This window comes from Bubalus kerabau, chromosome 9, assembly GCF_029407905.1.
Source record: "Bubalus kerabau isolate K-KA32 ecotype Philippines breed swamp buffalo chromosome 9, PCC_UOA_SB_1v2, whole genome shotgun sequence".
Taxonomy (NCBI): domain Eukaryota; kingdom Metazoa; phylum Chordata; class Mammalia; order Artiodactyla; family Bovidae; genus Bubalus; species Bubalus kerabau.
The window spans coordinates 88371596-88387012 of record NC_073632.1 but is presented as its reverse complement, the minus strand read 5'-3'; the positions used below and the strand labels follow the sequence as shown (position 1 = coordinate 88387012).

The window sequence follows — 15417 nt, the reverse complement described above, 5'->3', positions numbered from 1 at the left end:
CTGCAGGATTATGTTATGTAACTATTTCCCTTTTGGCATTCATAAAATCAAGAAATATGTCTCTAGAGGTCATCCCACATTCAGCAAAAATTTTAAATACACGAATAAAAATTCCATCAGGCTTCATAAATACTTCACATAGATTTGTCTTTTTGTTGTCTTTTGTAGCTTTATAACTGGTTTGATAGTCTTTTATGAGAAACAACAAACAAAACATCCTGTTTTCATAATATCCAGCACAAATCCCAGTGGAATTATTACAGAAATAGCTAAGGTTCTTCCTATATCAGTTAGCAGTTAAAAAAAAATCTCCATTATTTAATGTTTCTCTTCGAAGTCTTAGAAGTGTAACTAAAACAAAATTGCTTTGTGTCTTCAGGCACCCAAGTCTTGCTCAGTGTTAATTGTTCAGGGTTTGTATATTGAGTTCCAAGATAATAGAAGGGAACCACTGCATCCCAATGGTGACCATTTTAAATTGCAAATATTTGTAAAACTCTTTTAGTTGTTTTTTTTTTTCCCTCTTCCATTTCACAGTTTCATCTTTTTTTGAAATTCCTCAGGATTAAGTTGAAGGGTTTGCTTCTGTTCAAATAAGTTAAAATTGAATAGGGTTGTACTATGGCTTTAGGACTGGTAAAAGAGCCAGAGCGATGATTCAGAAGCTGAAAATAGCTCTACATTTTATGCAGTCAGGTAAAACTCTGTACCTTGGCCTTCCCTACACCGGATGAGCAAGGAGTTGTAAGTTATTCCACCCCCAGCATGCCACTAGGGGTGACTCGCTGGGCCCTGACGAACTACCGCCTTAGTGGAGCATGTGTGGCTGGAAGGATCACCCTGATGTACAGGGTGGATTAGGGTTGAGTGACCTCAACTCGTATTCATTTCCTCTGGAGGAATGCTCACAAGGCCCTCTCTGTTCTAAAGAGGATTTATTCAGTGCGGGTTCTCACGGAGACACCCAGTCACTGGTTGGCCCATAGGTGCCATGTTCCCTTGTGATGCTTGCTTCCTTGAAAGGGCTTCCGTTCATTCACAGCATCTATCCTGGTCCTGAGGAATCACATTTTAAGATTACAGAAGGGAGAGTAATGGATATATTTTTCTTTACTCCCTTTCAGAGTTTTCTTTCTTACTTTGTTTTCTGTATGTTTTTATGCAAAAAGCTATACAGTAAAGTGAGGAAGAGAGAAGATAATTAATTCCTGAATGAACTCCCACTTTTGTTGCGTGTGCGTGCATGCATGCTAAGTCACTTCAGTCATGTCTGACTCTTTGTGACCGCCAGGCTCCTCTGTCCATGGGATTCTCCAGGCAATAATTCTGGAGTGGGTTGCCAGGCCCTCTCCACCAGGGGAATCTTCCCGACCCAGGGATTGAACCCATGTCTCTTATGTCTCCTGCATTAGCAGGCAGATTCTTTACCACTGAGCCACCAGGGAGCAAGTTGGATCAACTTTTCTGGATAGAACATTCTAGGACCGAGAGCTGAGTCATCTTTGTGACAGAGTTCGAAGCCTCAACGTAAATTCTCATTCTTGTTACTTAAAATGAGACTCTATGCTGTGTCCTGTCAAATAAATAAAACTGTCAGGTTATAATTAACATGCGGTGCTCCTCTAATTAAACAGAATTGATGGGAAATATCTGGGAGGATATTAGCAATGGAACAGTGATGTTTGCATTTCAATGATCTTAATTACCCCTTCGACTTAATGCCCTGTTACGATGGACGGGAGAATGTCACATCTCACTTAGCCCTATTGTTTTAGACAGTGGCTGCAAGCTGAAAAGGACCAGAGTGCATTAACTTGCATTGTGGTGTCTGCTTTTGCAGACAGAAGGTTTGGGAATGTATATTCTTTTCTTTTTCTCCCTTTCTTTCTTTTTATTTTTTTCTTCAAAGGAAATTAAATCACATCCCTGACAGGAGAGGGTAAAATCTCTGAGCAGACCTCCCCTGTGCTTAGAATTCACAGACTCTACCCTGTCCCAGTTTGCTATTATCCTAAGGCAACACACTCCCCTGCTGCTCTTTGCGTCTTTGGCTGCTCGCCAGCCTCCCAGGGCCTCCAGCTTTGATGTAAGAAGCAGGCTGTCCTCAGGCCAGGCTGTTGTTGCTGCCCTGGCCTGGGCTTCATGCACCCACAGTGCCAGGAGGGACGGCCTGTCTCATAGTACACATTTCGACAGCCCAAGTCATCATCAGGGCTTTCTAAACCTCTCGAGGCAGAGGGAACTGCCTTTGTGTCGCCCCAAGTGGCTGCCCCCAGCCGCTCAGCTGGACTCAGCCTCTGCCGGTTCTTGGTGCCCGTCCTTCGGGGAGGGCCTCTCTGCCCGCCCAGGGGAAGACACCAGCTCTGCCAGGTCGGCTGTCAGTCTGCAGGGCCTCCTTGGCAGGGCTCAGGGGAACCGACCCGACGAGTTGAACAGCCTCCTCTGGGGACTGTGCGTCGACCTTCATTTGATCTAGGCCTGGCAGCCCGGTTAGTGAGGACATCAGTTCTGGCTTGGGAAATCTCTCTTTCACCAAACCTTTTCCCACAGTGGTCGCAGGCTTGCAGTTAGAAGTCTGTGCTGCTGTAAAGTTAACTCTTAAAACTGCTGATAAATATGGGTGGGTGTTTCTAAAAGTAGGTGGACACAGAGCATTATAGGGAGAGATATGAGAGAAGAAAACGTGGGGCTATGTCTTATGACTAAGCAAAAGGCTAGATCCAAACCAGAGGGCGGGGGGTAGGGAAGAGAGAAGGAGAGGGCGAGGATATGTCTCACTGAGGAACTGTCTTCAGAAGGGCCATTTCGGTTCAAAGAGCAATGGTCTGACAAAACTGAAAGCAGACCATGTCTTGTGGTGGTTTAGAGGACACGGTACCTTGCACAGGGTCTTCAAGGTATTAATAACAGCATCTCCCAAAGGGATGGAAGGTTTCTTACTTTTATTCTAGTAAAACGCATTCCCCAAATAAACCTCATCGCCAGCCATTTTTTATTGGTTTGTAATAAGTTTTGTCCTGTCCCAAGTACTTTTGTTTGTTTTCATAAAGTAAATTCTTTTTCTAGTGAGAACGTATTACATTTTCAGCAGCCACGTATGAAAAAGATTATTAGCTCTTTTTTTTTTGCAGTAGATGGGGAGTGCTGCTTTCACGATCCCTGACCTAGTTAGGGGAGGACACCTGAAAGGGTTCAGAATAGAAAGAGGAAGAGATTTGTAGAAGATAAACCTCGTGATCTTATTAGGGCATGTCCGTTTGCCTTCTTCTTAGTGTTTTGCAGCCATTCATGGTTAACAGTCTCATAGTAATCTCTGTTTTTTGTCATTATGAGTGTACTCCTATGTGGGTTATGTTGGGGGAGTAGGTAACCACTGGTGCATCCTGAATGTGTGCGTGTGTGTGTGTGCGCGCGCACGCGCGCGCGCGAGCATGCGTGCTCAGTTGCTCAGTCCTGTCTGACTCTGTGACCCTGTGGACTGTAGCCCACCAGGTCCATGGGATTCTCCAGCAAGAATACTGGATTGAGTTGCCAGGCCCTCCTCCACGGCATCTTCCTGATTCAGGAAGCAAACCCAGGGCCTTATTTAGTACCGCAGTAGTTATGAATGTATCTCACCATGTTCAAGTTTACAGATTTTGAACTTGGAGAGTTTTGCCATAATCCATTACCTAAATTTCATCTTCCAGCAAGCACAGGGAAGTTTTATAGGACAGAAACAGAAGGCACAGTGAGTCAGTTCAGTTCAGTTGCTCAGTCGTGTCCGACTCTCTACGACCCCATGAACCGCAGCACGCCAGGCCTCCCTGTCCATCACCAACTCCCAGAGTCCATCCAAACCCATGTCCATCAAGTCAGTGATGCCATCCAACCATCTCATCCTCTGTCGTCCCCTTCTCCTCCTGCCCTCAATCTTTCCCAGCATCAGGGTCTTTTTAAATGAGTCAGTCTTCACATCAGGTGGCCAAAGTACTGGAGTTTCAGCTTCAGCATCAGTCCTTCCAATGAACACCCAGGGCTGATCTTTAGGATGGACTGGTTAGATCTCCTTGCAGTCCAAGGGACTCTCAAGAGACTTCTCCAACACCATAGTTCAAAAGCATCAATTCTTCAGGGCTTAGCTTTCTGTATAGTCCAACTCTCACATCCATACATGACCACTGGAAAAACCATAGCCTTGACTAGACGAACATTTGTTGGCAAAATAATGTCTCTGCTTTTCAATATGCTATCTAGGTTGGTCATAACTTTCCTTCCAAGGAGTAAGCATCTTTTAATTTCATGGCTGCAATCACCATCTACAGTAATTTTGGAGCCCAGAAAAATAAAGTCGGCCACTGTTTCCACTGTTTCCTCATCTATTTGCCATGAAGTGATGGGACCAGATTTTCGTTTTCTGAATGTTGATCTTTAAGCCAACTTTTTCACTCTCCTCTTTCAGTAGTTGTAATTAAACCAGTCACGGCTTTTAATGTTCACATGAAGTGTAGTATTTGCAAGTAGCCCACATATCTTTTCTTACTCTTTATGATAAGGTGATAAGGTTGAAGGGCTTCCCATCCTGCTAGTGGTAAAGAACCTGTCTGCCAATGCAGGAGACGTAAGATGCAGGTTCGATCCCTAGGTTGGGAATATCCCCTGGAGAAGGGCTTGGCAACTCACTCAAGTATTCTTGCCTGGAGAATCCCATGGACAGAAGAGCCTGGCAGGTTACAGTCCATAGAGTCAGACTCAACTGAAGTGACTTGGCGTGCACACACGATAAGGTTGATAGTGCCAAAGACAGAACTGGAACTTGATGAGAGTGTTAACCTGCCTAGAGACTAAAAGACACTGTTTCTCTTTCAAATGCTTTCTTCCCTCCCGCAGCTTACAGGTACCCTCATCTCCCTATAGTTTTCTTCAGTAAAAAGTTTAGAGTTCAAATTTCCATGTTTATATTGACCCTTGTAATGCTCTGTTCCTTTTCTGTTGGATCAATATATCCGACCTACTGGGGGTTGGTGAGAAAAATCTCTTTAAGGAGATTTTTTTGAAAGAAAAAAAAAAAAAAACCCCAAAGCCCTCAGATGTAATTCATTAATAATTTCATTCTGTTTCTGGATATGTTTTCTTCCCATTGTCAGCCAGTGTGGGAGAAAAAGGAAGAATATTGCTGGAAGTGGGGGTGTTGTGTGGGTATGTGCCATCCAAAAGTATCTTCTAGGAGAAAAAAGTGTTTATTTTTATAATAAAAGTGGACTCTGAATAACAGGAAACACTCTGAATAACAGAAAACTATTAATTCTATTACAGTGAAAAGTTCTATCCTAATGCTGTTAAAATCATTCATTATTAAAGACATAGATTAATCAGAGGCATACATTACATAAATATGTGTTTAGCCACTCAGTCGTGTCCGACTCTTTGTGACCCCGTGGACTGTAGCCCACCAGGCGCCTCTGTCCATGGAATTCTCCAGGCAAGAATACTGGAGTAGGTTGCCATTCCCTTTTCCCGGGGATCCTTCCAACCCAGTGATCAAACCCGGGTCTCCTGCATTGCAGTCAGATTCTTTACCATGTGAGCTACCAGGGAAGGCCAAATATATATACAAAAATGGGACCTTTGTGCTACCAGGCTTACACCTATCAAATGTCATTAATGACACATGGTATTGCCAATGAAGAAAATTTAAGATTAAAACAGGATTTCCTGTTGCTTTACTGTCCCAAAACAGCATTGTTAAGTCCCAAGTGTACACATTTTAAACAAAGTCAGAAGTTCCCTAAACTTGGTTGAAAATGAATGCTGGTTAAAATTTCTAATAATATTTACAGCTGGAAAGCAAGTGATACAGTTTTCTCTTGTTGGAACTCCAGGCACGTAGCTCCCTTCTAGAATGTCCTTTTCTAGTCCCCAGCTCTTTCTCTATCCACATCCTCCCAACCGCAGGCTCGACCAAGTCTACCTGGCTCTTTGAAACCCCCTGCCACTATTCCAGCCCTGTCTGATCGCCTCCTGTTTTCAATTCCTATTATTCTAGAATCATTACCACACTCTTTAGCATTTGTCACTTAACTTTTAAAAAAATCGTTTCTTATGGTTTCTTATAGAACTTCCCTGGTGGCTCAGACGGTAAAGCGTCTGCCTACAATGTGGGAGACCTGGGTTTGATCCCTGGGTCAGGAAGATCCCCTGGAGAAGGAAATGGCAACCCACTCCAGTACTCTTGCCTGGAAAATCCCAGGAGTCCATGGTGTGGCAGAGTCAGACACGACTGAGCGACTTCACTTTCTTTCTTATGGGTTAGCTTAGGGCTAATCATATGCACTTGGTTATCACCTCTAACACGTAACCATTGTTAGGTGCCTTGCAAACATTTGTAGTTGTTGATTATTGTTTCTGTCGTCTGGCAGTCAGTACTGCTGCTGCTGCTGCTGCTAAGTCACTTCAGTCGTGTCCGACTCTGTGCGACCCCATAGACGGCAGCCCACCAGGCTCCCCCGTCCCCGGGACTCTCCAGGCAAGAACACTGGAGTGGGTTGCCATTTCCTTTTCCAATGCAGGAAAGTGAAAAGTGAAAGTGAAAGTCGCTCAGTTGTGTCCGACTCTTAGCGACCCCATGGACTGTAGCCCACCAGGCTCCCCCGTCCATGGGATTTTCCAGGCAAGAGTACTGGAGTGGGGTGCCATTGCCTTCTCCACTGACAGTCAGTAAGCCATTGTGATTGACTAGAGCCTTGCTTCTTAAAGTATAGACCTCGGGCAAGTGTACAGTATCTCCTGGGAACTTTAAGAAAGTTGGCCCCACCCAGACCTGTAGAATCAGGGTCTGCATTTTAACAAGCTCCCCGGTGACTCATACGCACCATAAAGTGTTCTTAGTGCTGTTGAAGAAGGTGCCTCGGCAGCGACCCCCATGGTCCTTCAACGAACTTTCCCTTTCTGTCACTGTTGTATTTAGGGATCTGGTTGTAACTGAATAGCAACTGTACACTCTTACTGTAACAATGAGGTTGTAAATATGGTCTTTACATGGACACTGTACCATTTAAAAGTGGCCGAAGGGCTCCGTTTACGTGTTCAGGACTGTATTTGTGTTCTGATTCCAGGCAGATGCTAGATCCAAATCTTTAAAATTCCTTTAAAGGACCTCTTTTAAAATTCTCCAACTGAGGAGCAAGAAGTACGACTTCCTTTTCCTTAGTTACCTTTTTTTTTTTTTTCTACTTTGCACTTGAAGTGCTTACACCCACTCAGCTTGCTATTTTGAACTCTGGGAAAGAAAATTTGTGGGCATCTTGCAGTCTTTTAGGAAACAAGGCTCAGATTAAATATTTGCCACATTTTCTACGTGTTTTTTCTTCAGGAAAGTGGAGAAGCACATCATTCATGCTTTCACTCAATTTGACACAAAGTGTGACTTTCTAAGTGCGGTTGGAAAATGGCTTCTCTCCTTATTTGCCTACCTTCAGAAGACAGATGTTTCTGCCTTCTCCCCTCCCATTCCTTCTCCCCCTTTTTCACCATAGTATCTACAGTTCTAGATTTCATAAAATAGAAGACTTTTTAAGAAAATTTAGGTTCGTTAAACCAAGGAAGATAATGTGTGGATTTAATTATGATGTATTAATAGAACAACATGTGGACTATTCTCAGTCAAGTTTACATTTAAAATATTTTATTTAATTTAAGTCATTTACATTTCCCTATTTTTTTTCCCTCTCTCTTTTAATCCAAACGTATTTCACAGAGAACAGAAATCAGAGATATTGGTTAAGATGGAGGGAGAAGAGGAAGGTATTTGGTAACCTCAGTCATTCAGCTTCATTTTAAATGAACTCAGGACTTTGTCCTGTAAATATACTAAGAAAATAAAGTGGTTGCTGGAGCTATTATTTTGTGGTGCTTGTCTCGTTTACAGACAGGTTATTTTCATTTTTCTTGAGACAATTAAGATGTTTTATTTAAGATAGGACTTAAAATACTTGTCTTGTATTTCATCAGTGTTCACCTACACGTACAGGGTATTATTCAGGGGACTTGGTGAGGAATTAATGCAGCTTAGTAGCTAGACTTGAGAATGAAATATTTCCAAGCAAGTGAAGTGGAAATGAGGAAAGACACAACAGGAAAAGACATGTAAATGCTTACTCAATATAAGGGTTGAAAGGTAGTAGATAGAGAGCTGCATATAATATACTATTTTTTTTTTCACATGAGAAAACAAAATATTGAACAGATGTTTATATTTGTGATTCAACACAATTCTTTTCAGACTGTTAATGAGAATTGTTTGGGTATGGCTGAATATAGAGGGTGGAAAATGCACTTAATCAAAGAATATGATCTGGGAAAATAGGTGAGGATTTCTCAAGTATACATGTTCACACAAGGAAATATCAAGTAATATTTGAAAAAAAGAGACTAGGGAATAGAATGTAGGCCTACTGTATATTCAAACATACTATGAAACAGTAACAATAATTAAAATTACCTAATGCACACACACACAAGTTCATGCAATAATGCACATGAAAACTATATTGCTCAATGCCAATCACATATCACTTGCTAGGTGTGAACAAACATTCCCTTTTAAATATGTAGATCAAGGTAACAGATTGAGGAAGCCAGAAACGAACCCATAATAATACAATCTATACGTAAAGTATAACACACCAAGCTTAGTAAGCAGGATTATGGGAGCCTGGGATTTGTCAAAAATCTTTGAATATATACCTCACACTAAGAATCCAAATACACGCCAGACATATTAACTGGTGAATATCCAACAATAAACTTACAGGACAATTTGTAGACAATTAATGTATTTATTATATTGAAGACCATTTAAATTCATATAAAACATAGAACTTAAAAATAGTCAAATTATATGAATAGAATTATATTAAATTTTATATTAAAGTTGAAATAATAAAATTGTCTTAAAATATGAGATTAATTATGAGTTCCATTAAAATAGAAAAGTAACTCTGAAATGCCATTTTATATTAAATAAATCAAAAAAAATTAATCACATGCCATGGTGAGGAGGTTTGGTGAAAGTAGAATGCTCATATGTTGCTGGTGACTTTGTAGGTCATTTCAATCTCTTCACATCCATAAGGCTTTTGTATGAAGGCCATAAAATATTCATACCCTTTGATTTAATAATTGCATTTTTGTTAATGTTTTAAGGGGAACGTTGTGTTTCTAGTGCTAAAAGTAAATGAGATGTATGTATGGCTGAGTGCCTTCACTGTCACCTGAAATTATCACAGCATCATTAATGGACTATAACCCAATACAAAATGTTTTTGGTGTTAAAAATTTTTTAAAAAAAAGCAAATGAGAATATTTAAAATACTCCCACATATAGGAATGATTAAGGAAATGGCTAAGTAAGTATGCAAACCCTATGGACCGTGATGTCATGTCCTACTCGATAGACATGAGTTTGAGCAAGATCCGGTGATGAACAGGGAAGCCTGGTGTGCTGCAGTCCATGGGGTCACAAAGAGTCGGTCACGACTGAGCAACTCAACTGAACTGTACTGATGGAATACTGTATGGCTGATGAAAATGTGAACTTTGTGACTTATGTGGAAATATAGACTGTGTTTATGAAATGTTAAATGAAAAAAAAAGAATGCGTAATTATGCGTGAGATGCATGAGAGTGTTATGAGAGCATCTTTGTGAAAATATGCTTTGTTGTTATCGTTTAGTTGCTAAGTCCTGTTCAATTCTTTTGGGACCCGATGGATGGTAAGCCCTCCAGGCTCCTCTGTCCATGGGATTTCCCAGGCAAGACTACTGAAGCGGGTTGCATGGGGGCAAATAAATACTGGATTAGATTTTTTTTTTTTTAATGACTATGATTGCGTTTGCGTGGTAGGATTAAGGGTGCTTCTCTGGTTGAAAACGTCTTCGATGTTGTTATGTATTTATAAGGAAAAATAATATTTATGACCCAGTAAGGCAGCTGTGCTAATAACTCTGGCTGTTAGGACACTGCTTTCTAAATGTTATTCTGGAGCTCTGCCAAAATATGCCCAAATATCTTGGGTATGTAAGAGTCTCAAGGTATTCTCAGTCTCTCTATTCTTCTTGGCCAGTTTTTTATTAAGTTTTAAAGGAGTAGTTTGACTATAACTATGCTCAAGAGGTGGTGTGACACCTGCGGCATCTGTGGGCCTTCTCGCTCACTTTGCGCCCATTATCTTCTCTTCCTAAATTGAGAAGTAAGCTCCTGGTCAAGATTATTGGACTTTTGCTTACGGAAAGCAAAGAAGCTCTGTGACGTAAAGGGGAAAATGGTGGAAGAGTAGTCAGGAGACCTCCTTACCAGCAGTGGCCCAGGACAAGTGTCTGCAACCTTCTGGGCCTCACCCTCGTCCTCAGTGCAAGGAGGAATCTCCATGACCACTAATCCATAGCACAGGGCTGTGAAGACATTACAGTTCACAAACTGACTCCAAGGTACCCTTCATTCTCTTCAAGGGTAGTTTTCCATGCTCCTGAGAGAGTAATTTACTGTGTTCACTGTGGCAACAGCTTGGACAGCTGAAGTGTTCTTAGAGTAGCCTGGTCAATTCAGGGAGCATGGTTCCTGTCTATTACATGGGGAACCATTCAACCAGAGAAAGGCACTCTAATCCAGCATTGTAGATATATGGATTTATTACACAAAAATGACTAAACTAGGCCAATTGGTGACAAGCGCAATCAAATATTAGCTAATGATAAATTACTTTATTGTTTAGACCACATACTTGACAGAAATACAAAGTTCAAATGTATTTAGATTTTCTGATGGAGCCCAAATACCACTGACTGAGGTGGGGTTGTTTTTTATTTTTGGTCTTGTTTCCCTTTTTTCCTAGTGTGGTAAGGCAGGCAATAAAAACAAAATGAATGTAAGGAGGTGTAGATTCAACTGCTTTCATCAGGTTACAAAGTTATTTTAGATAGGTACTACTGCAGGGTGTAAGAATTACAGGGAATCAACCATCATCTCTCAGTTGTTAGTCATTTCTAAGGAAATGAACGTTTCTAGGGAATGTTGTATCGTGGTTTGCAAACATGGGGCTCACTTGTTAACACAGGCAACATATCTGTACCTTCTGTGTAAATTATGGCAATCATTTGACTAAATCATCCATACATATAATTAATATATTTTGTACTTACTGCTTTTGAAGCCTGGTAGGGAGCACTCATGCTGAAAAATTCCTAAATAATTCGAAATCACTGACCACTCAGAGAGTCCTAGTTAGTTTGAAACTAGAGCATACTTGCTATATTGTGAATGAAAAACCTAAATAAGATTCTGGCTTGATGGCCAACCATGAAATGATGCAAGAAGTGAAGCAAGAACTATGAATACATAATTTAAGAAAACAATATTTCATCTAAATAATGAACAGAGCAGTGGTAGATCTAGACACTTGTACAGGTCAGTTTCACATTATACACTGAAGCATTAATGAGGAAAGGATTCTTAGGGTCTTCAAGTCATTCTGTATCATGATGGGCAGTGCCCTAGATTTTTCCTAGAAAGCTACTAGCCTAAACAGTATGATAGCACAAAACCATCGTGTAAGAACCCAGAGATGATAGGACGCTAGCTACTGAACATTGTTTGAAAGCACCTTTGTATAACTAACTCTTTCATAAAGGGCCTGGAAAAGTGCCAAAAAAATATTGCACAGCTCTTAGATACTCAATGTGAAAATTATGTGCATTGTACCATTTTGCAGTTCATTGTTTAGGTGCTCTAAACCTAAACAATGTAATGGTCCAGTGTAATTAAAATAACCAAACTATTTGACATTTGTCTTGTCATAGTTATGGCAAGAACCCTAGAATAATAATTAAGGCTATTTATCACCATTAATGAGGACCATATCCACATGAGTTTCCTAGATAACTATTTCTTGAATGGCAGCAAGACTAGCATCTAGACATTGGTTGTCTTGGAAGTGAAAACATATTTCCCATGGCTACTGGGGATTTCTACGTAGTATTATTATTACTATTTGTCTTCTCCATTAGCAGGAACAATTTTGTTTTGTTTTGTTGGAACATCTATCTTCAAATAGTGGGTAACAAATCTATTTAAACCTTTTTTTTTTTTTACAACTGAGGTAACTCAATTTTTCTGTTAACAATATGTGTAGTGGGACTTGGGGAGTGACAGTATGTGGTTAATTCCAAATTGCATTATAAAAATTATATATTTATGACCTTGCAATAGGTTTTTAACTTTCATTGGAATATAGTTGGGTCTTATGTCCTAGAACTTTAAAGTTACTTAATCTACCCTGGGAGGACCTGATTCAGAAGTAGCTAGAAGCTGTCCAATTTTCTCACTCTTCTGCCTAGCCTCCCAGATTCCCATTTATCTTAGGTTCTCGTCAATTGAGATATAGCTTTGCCTTCTGTCAAACTTTCTCTTGAAGCTAAGATAGCAAGTTAATATTTGAGCTTCAGAAAATACACATCTATGGGTAAGATGAATAGAATTAACTGATATTACTTATGAACCGTAATCAAGCTGTTTATGGGTCTTTAGTAAACACTTTCTGTGGGAGACAGGGTGTAACAGTCTAAGAATGATTTGGAAATTTATGCTAGTGAATTCTCCCAAATGATCTATCTGGGTATTCATTTATATTCCTCAAGAGAGATTGCCTATAACTAGGACTTACCTGCTATAAAGAACTGCAACCTCCACATTTTCATTGCATCAGTAAATTAATAAGAATCAATGAATAGAATTCCAAAGTAGTCAGTTACATCTTTTCCTCATCTCTAATTTTACATATCGTAACTGACATTATATAGTCATCACTTCTGTGTGCCAATCAGTACTCAAAATAAACTCTTCTGCTCTCACACATTGTTATTTTATTGCTTTTTCTGTGCCTGAACATTCTTTTTATTTTCAAACTGGAAAATTTAATCTAGTTGCCAGATGCTTTTGTTGTTTTACAGTTTTAAGTAGCACAGTAACTTAGAATATATAATAATAATAATCTTGGTTTGATTTCCATGTTACTAATATATAGATCATATAATGCTCCTCTGGTTTAAATGCTATACTTTGTTGTGTTTTTTTCTCTTTCCTCAATAGGTGGAGTCTTTGGATTTTTTAAAAGACAACAGTAATTGGATCTACTTGAAAAATTAAGTGAATTGATTTGTTTGGAACATTCTTTGACCAATTCTTTAACGTTTAGCCACTGGGTAAGTTGAGTCAAGTACTTTCTATGTGGTTTGATTTCAAAATTATTGAAATGATCTCAAGCCAGATATTAAGCTTTATGTGAAATTTTGACACTCATAATTTGAGGCCCTCAAAACCTGTGAAAGATGTCTAGGATGCTATCTAAATGAACTTCACCACATCAGCAGAACCAACCTGATGAGAAAGATGAGAAGATTAGAAAATGTTGTCATTTATAGTTTGAAACCAGATCCTTTCATTTACTGTTCTAATCATTATTTGCTTGTTGCAATCTGAGGTAATGTGAGAATATCAGATTTTACTTTTAGTGAGATATTCGGTACTGTATCGTATCAGATTCAAATCTAAGGTATCAGGCAGCAGTCCCCAACCCTTTTGGCACCAGGCACTGGTTTGGTGGAAGACAGTGTTTCTACAGACTGAGGGCAGGGGATGGTGGTTTCAGGATGACTCAAGAGCAGTAGGGTTTGAGCTTCTCTGAGAATTCAATACTGTTGCTTATCTGACAGGATGCAGGCCTCAGGCAGTAATGCTAGTGATGGGGAGCAGCTGTAAATACAGATGAAGCTTCGCTCACCTGCCTGCCCTCCACACACCTCCTGCTGTGTGGCCCAGGGGTGCAGGGAGGGTGGTTGGGGTCCCCTGCTACAAGGAACATTTTCCCAACCCAGGGATTGAACCTGTGTCTTCTGCATTGGCAAGCAGATTCTTTACTACTGCACCACCTGGGAACCCCCTGAGTAAATTAGTAACTCTCCTTATTCTCGTTTTGCAGAAGGCTTGGTTTCTGTGATAAGAATAGCAATCTGAAGGACTTGCTTAATCCAGCTTCCTTGTTGCACTGTGTTACTTCAGAATGCTCTTAAGGTACAGAATTCTTAACCAGGAAGTTTAGGCTTTTGGCAAATTTTGGGGCTGCCAAGCCAAAATTTAGCGGGAACAGGACTTTTGTTACTGTTAAGATGTCAGTATAGGAAAGCCTGCTCTGTCAAACAGATTTTTAAAGTCAGAAATCTAAACAATACTGGTTTTAGGGTTTGGTAATTTTTGTTTTAACCGGGCAAATGCTTACTGTTTATACAGTAACAGAAAATGTGGAGAAAATTTTGTATTCCTAGTCCAGGTCACAAGATTTGACTTTCTGAAATTCTGTGTTTTATTCATGATTCTAAATTGTGCAGCCTGGTACTTAATTTTCCTCTGGATAAACTGAAGGTATTTAAAAATCTGATGAATGATGGTAAATGAGAAGAAAGTGTCTAACCATTCAGGGAACAGACTTCAAAACCAAACTAACAGTGTCTGCTTTACCTGTGGGCATCTTCAGACGTGATGGGTCAGGGGGTTTTTCAGGGATACTGTCGAATGCGGATTATGCATTGCTAACAATTGCTTCAGCTTTGTCTAGAATAATCTTCCTTTGGCAACCTTCCTGGAACTTGATTTGTTTGTATAGCTTTTGAGCATCCAGTGAGTGCAGAGATATTAAGTGTGGAAACCCAGGGAACCTTTTCATGTGGCTTGAATGGGTTCATGGACCCAAGATTCATCTGTGACCAAGTTTTTACTGTTATGGGCACATGGTACATTTGGGAAATTTTTTAGGGTAACTCAGTGGACATGAATTTGAGCGAACTCTGGGAGACTGTGGAGGACAGGGGAGCCTAGCGTACTGCCATTCATGGGGTCACAAAGAGTCGGACACGACTTAGTCACTGAACAACAACAACAACAACAGCTAAGCAGATGAAAAACCCATCAGGAAGAGAAATGGTAAAGAAGTTTCAAAAGCAAAACCTTAATTTCTTCAGTAGCCATAATGGAAGATGAAAATTGATACTCTGAACTACTCACTTAAATGTCTTTGTCTGCCACATTTCATTTTCCATCTGCTCACAAGGATTGACTTATACAGTTATTCCCAAAGTAGCCCAGAGTATAACAGTTAAATTTGGTTGGTGGGACCTAATTTAAATTATGTTTAGGAAACTGTTCTGTAAGTGCCTCGTGAGAATGGACGTTGGCCTTCCTGCTTATCTCACTGTGAATTCTGAGCACCTTGGTTAAGTCAGATCTTTGGTTAAGTCAGTCACTGCGTTTTAAAATAATTTTTCTTTTGAGTTACATAAGGACATAATTCGTAAGGTTACAGGAGGATTAAACTCTTGGCAGGTGGTAGAG

At 40.1% G+C, this 15417-nt stretch overlaps 1 protein-coding gene across 15 annotated transcripts in view; it reads left to right on the top strand.

The window, feature by feature from the left end:
• Positions 1–15417, top strand: part of HIVEP2 (HIVEP zinc finger 2) — a 218602-nt gene that overhangs the window by 109257 nt on the left and 93928 nt on the right. For 13 of the 15 annotated variants that reach the window (XM_055535788.1, XM_055535785.1, XM_055535797.1 and 10 more), the window contains one exon: positions 13123–13235. The exons of the other annotated variants lie outside the window; for them this stretch is intronic. The gene's annotated coding sequence lies outside the window, so the exon portion shown is untranslated. The remainder of the gene's footprint in view (positions 1–13122; positions 13236–15417) is intronic. 15 annotated transcript variants of the gene reach the window in all.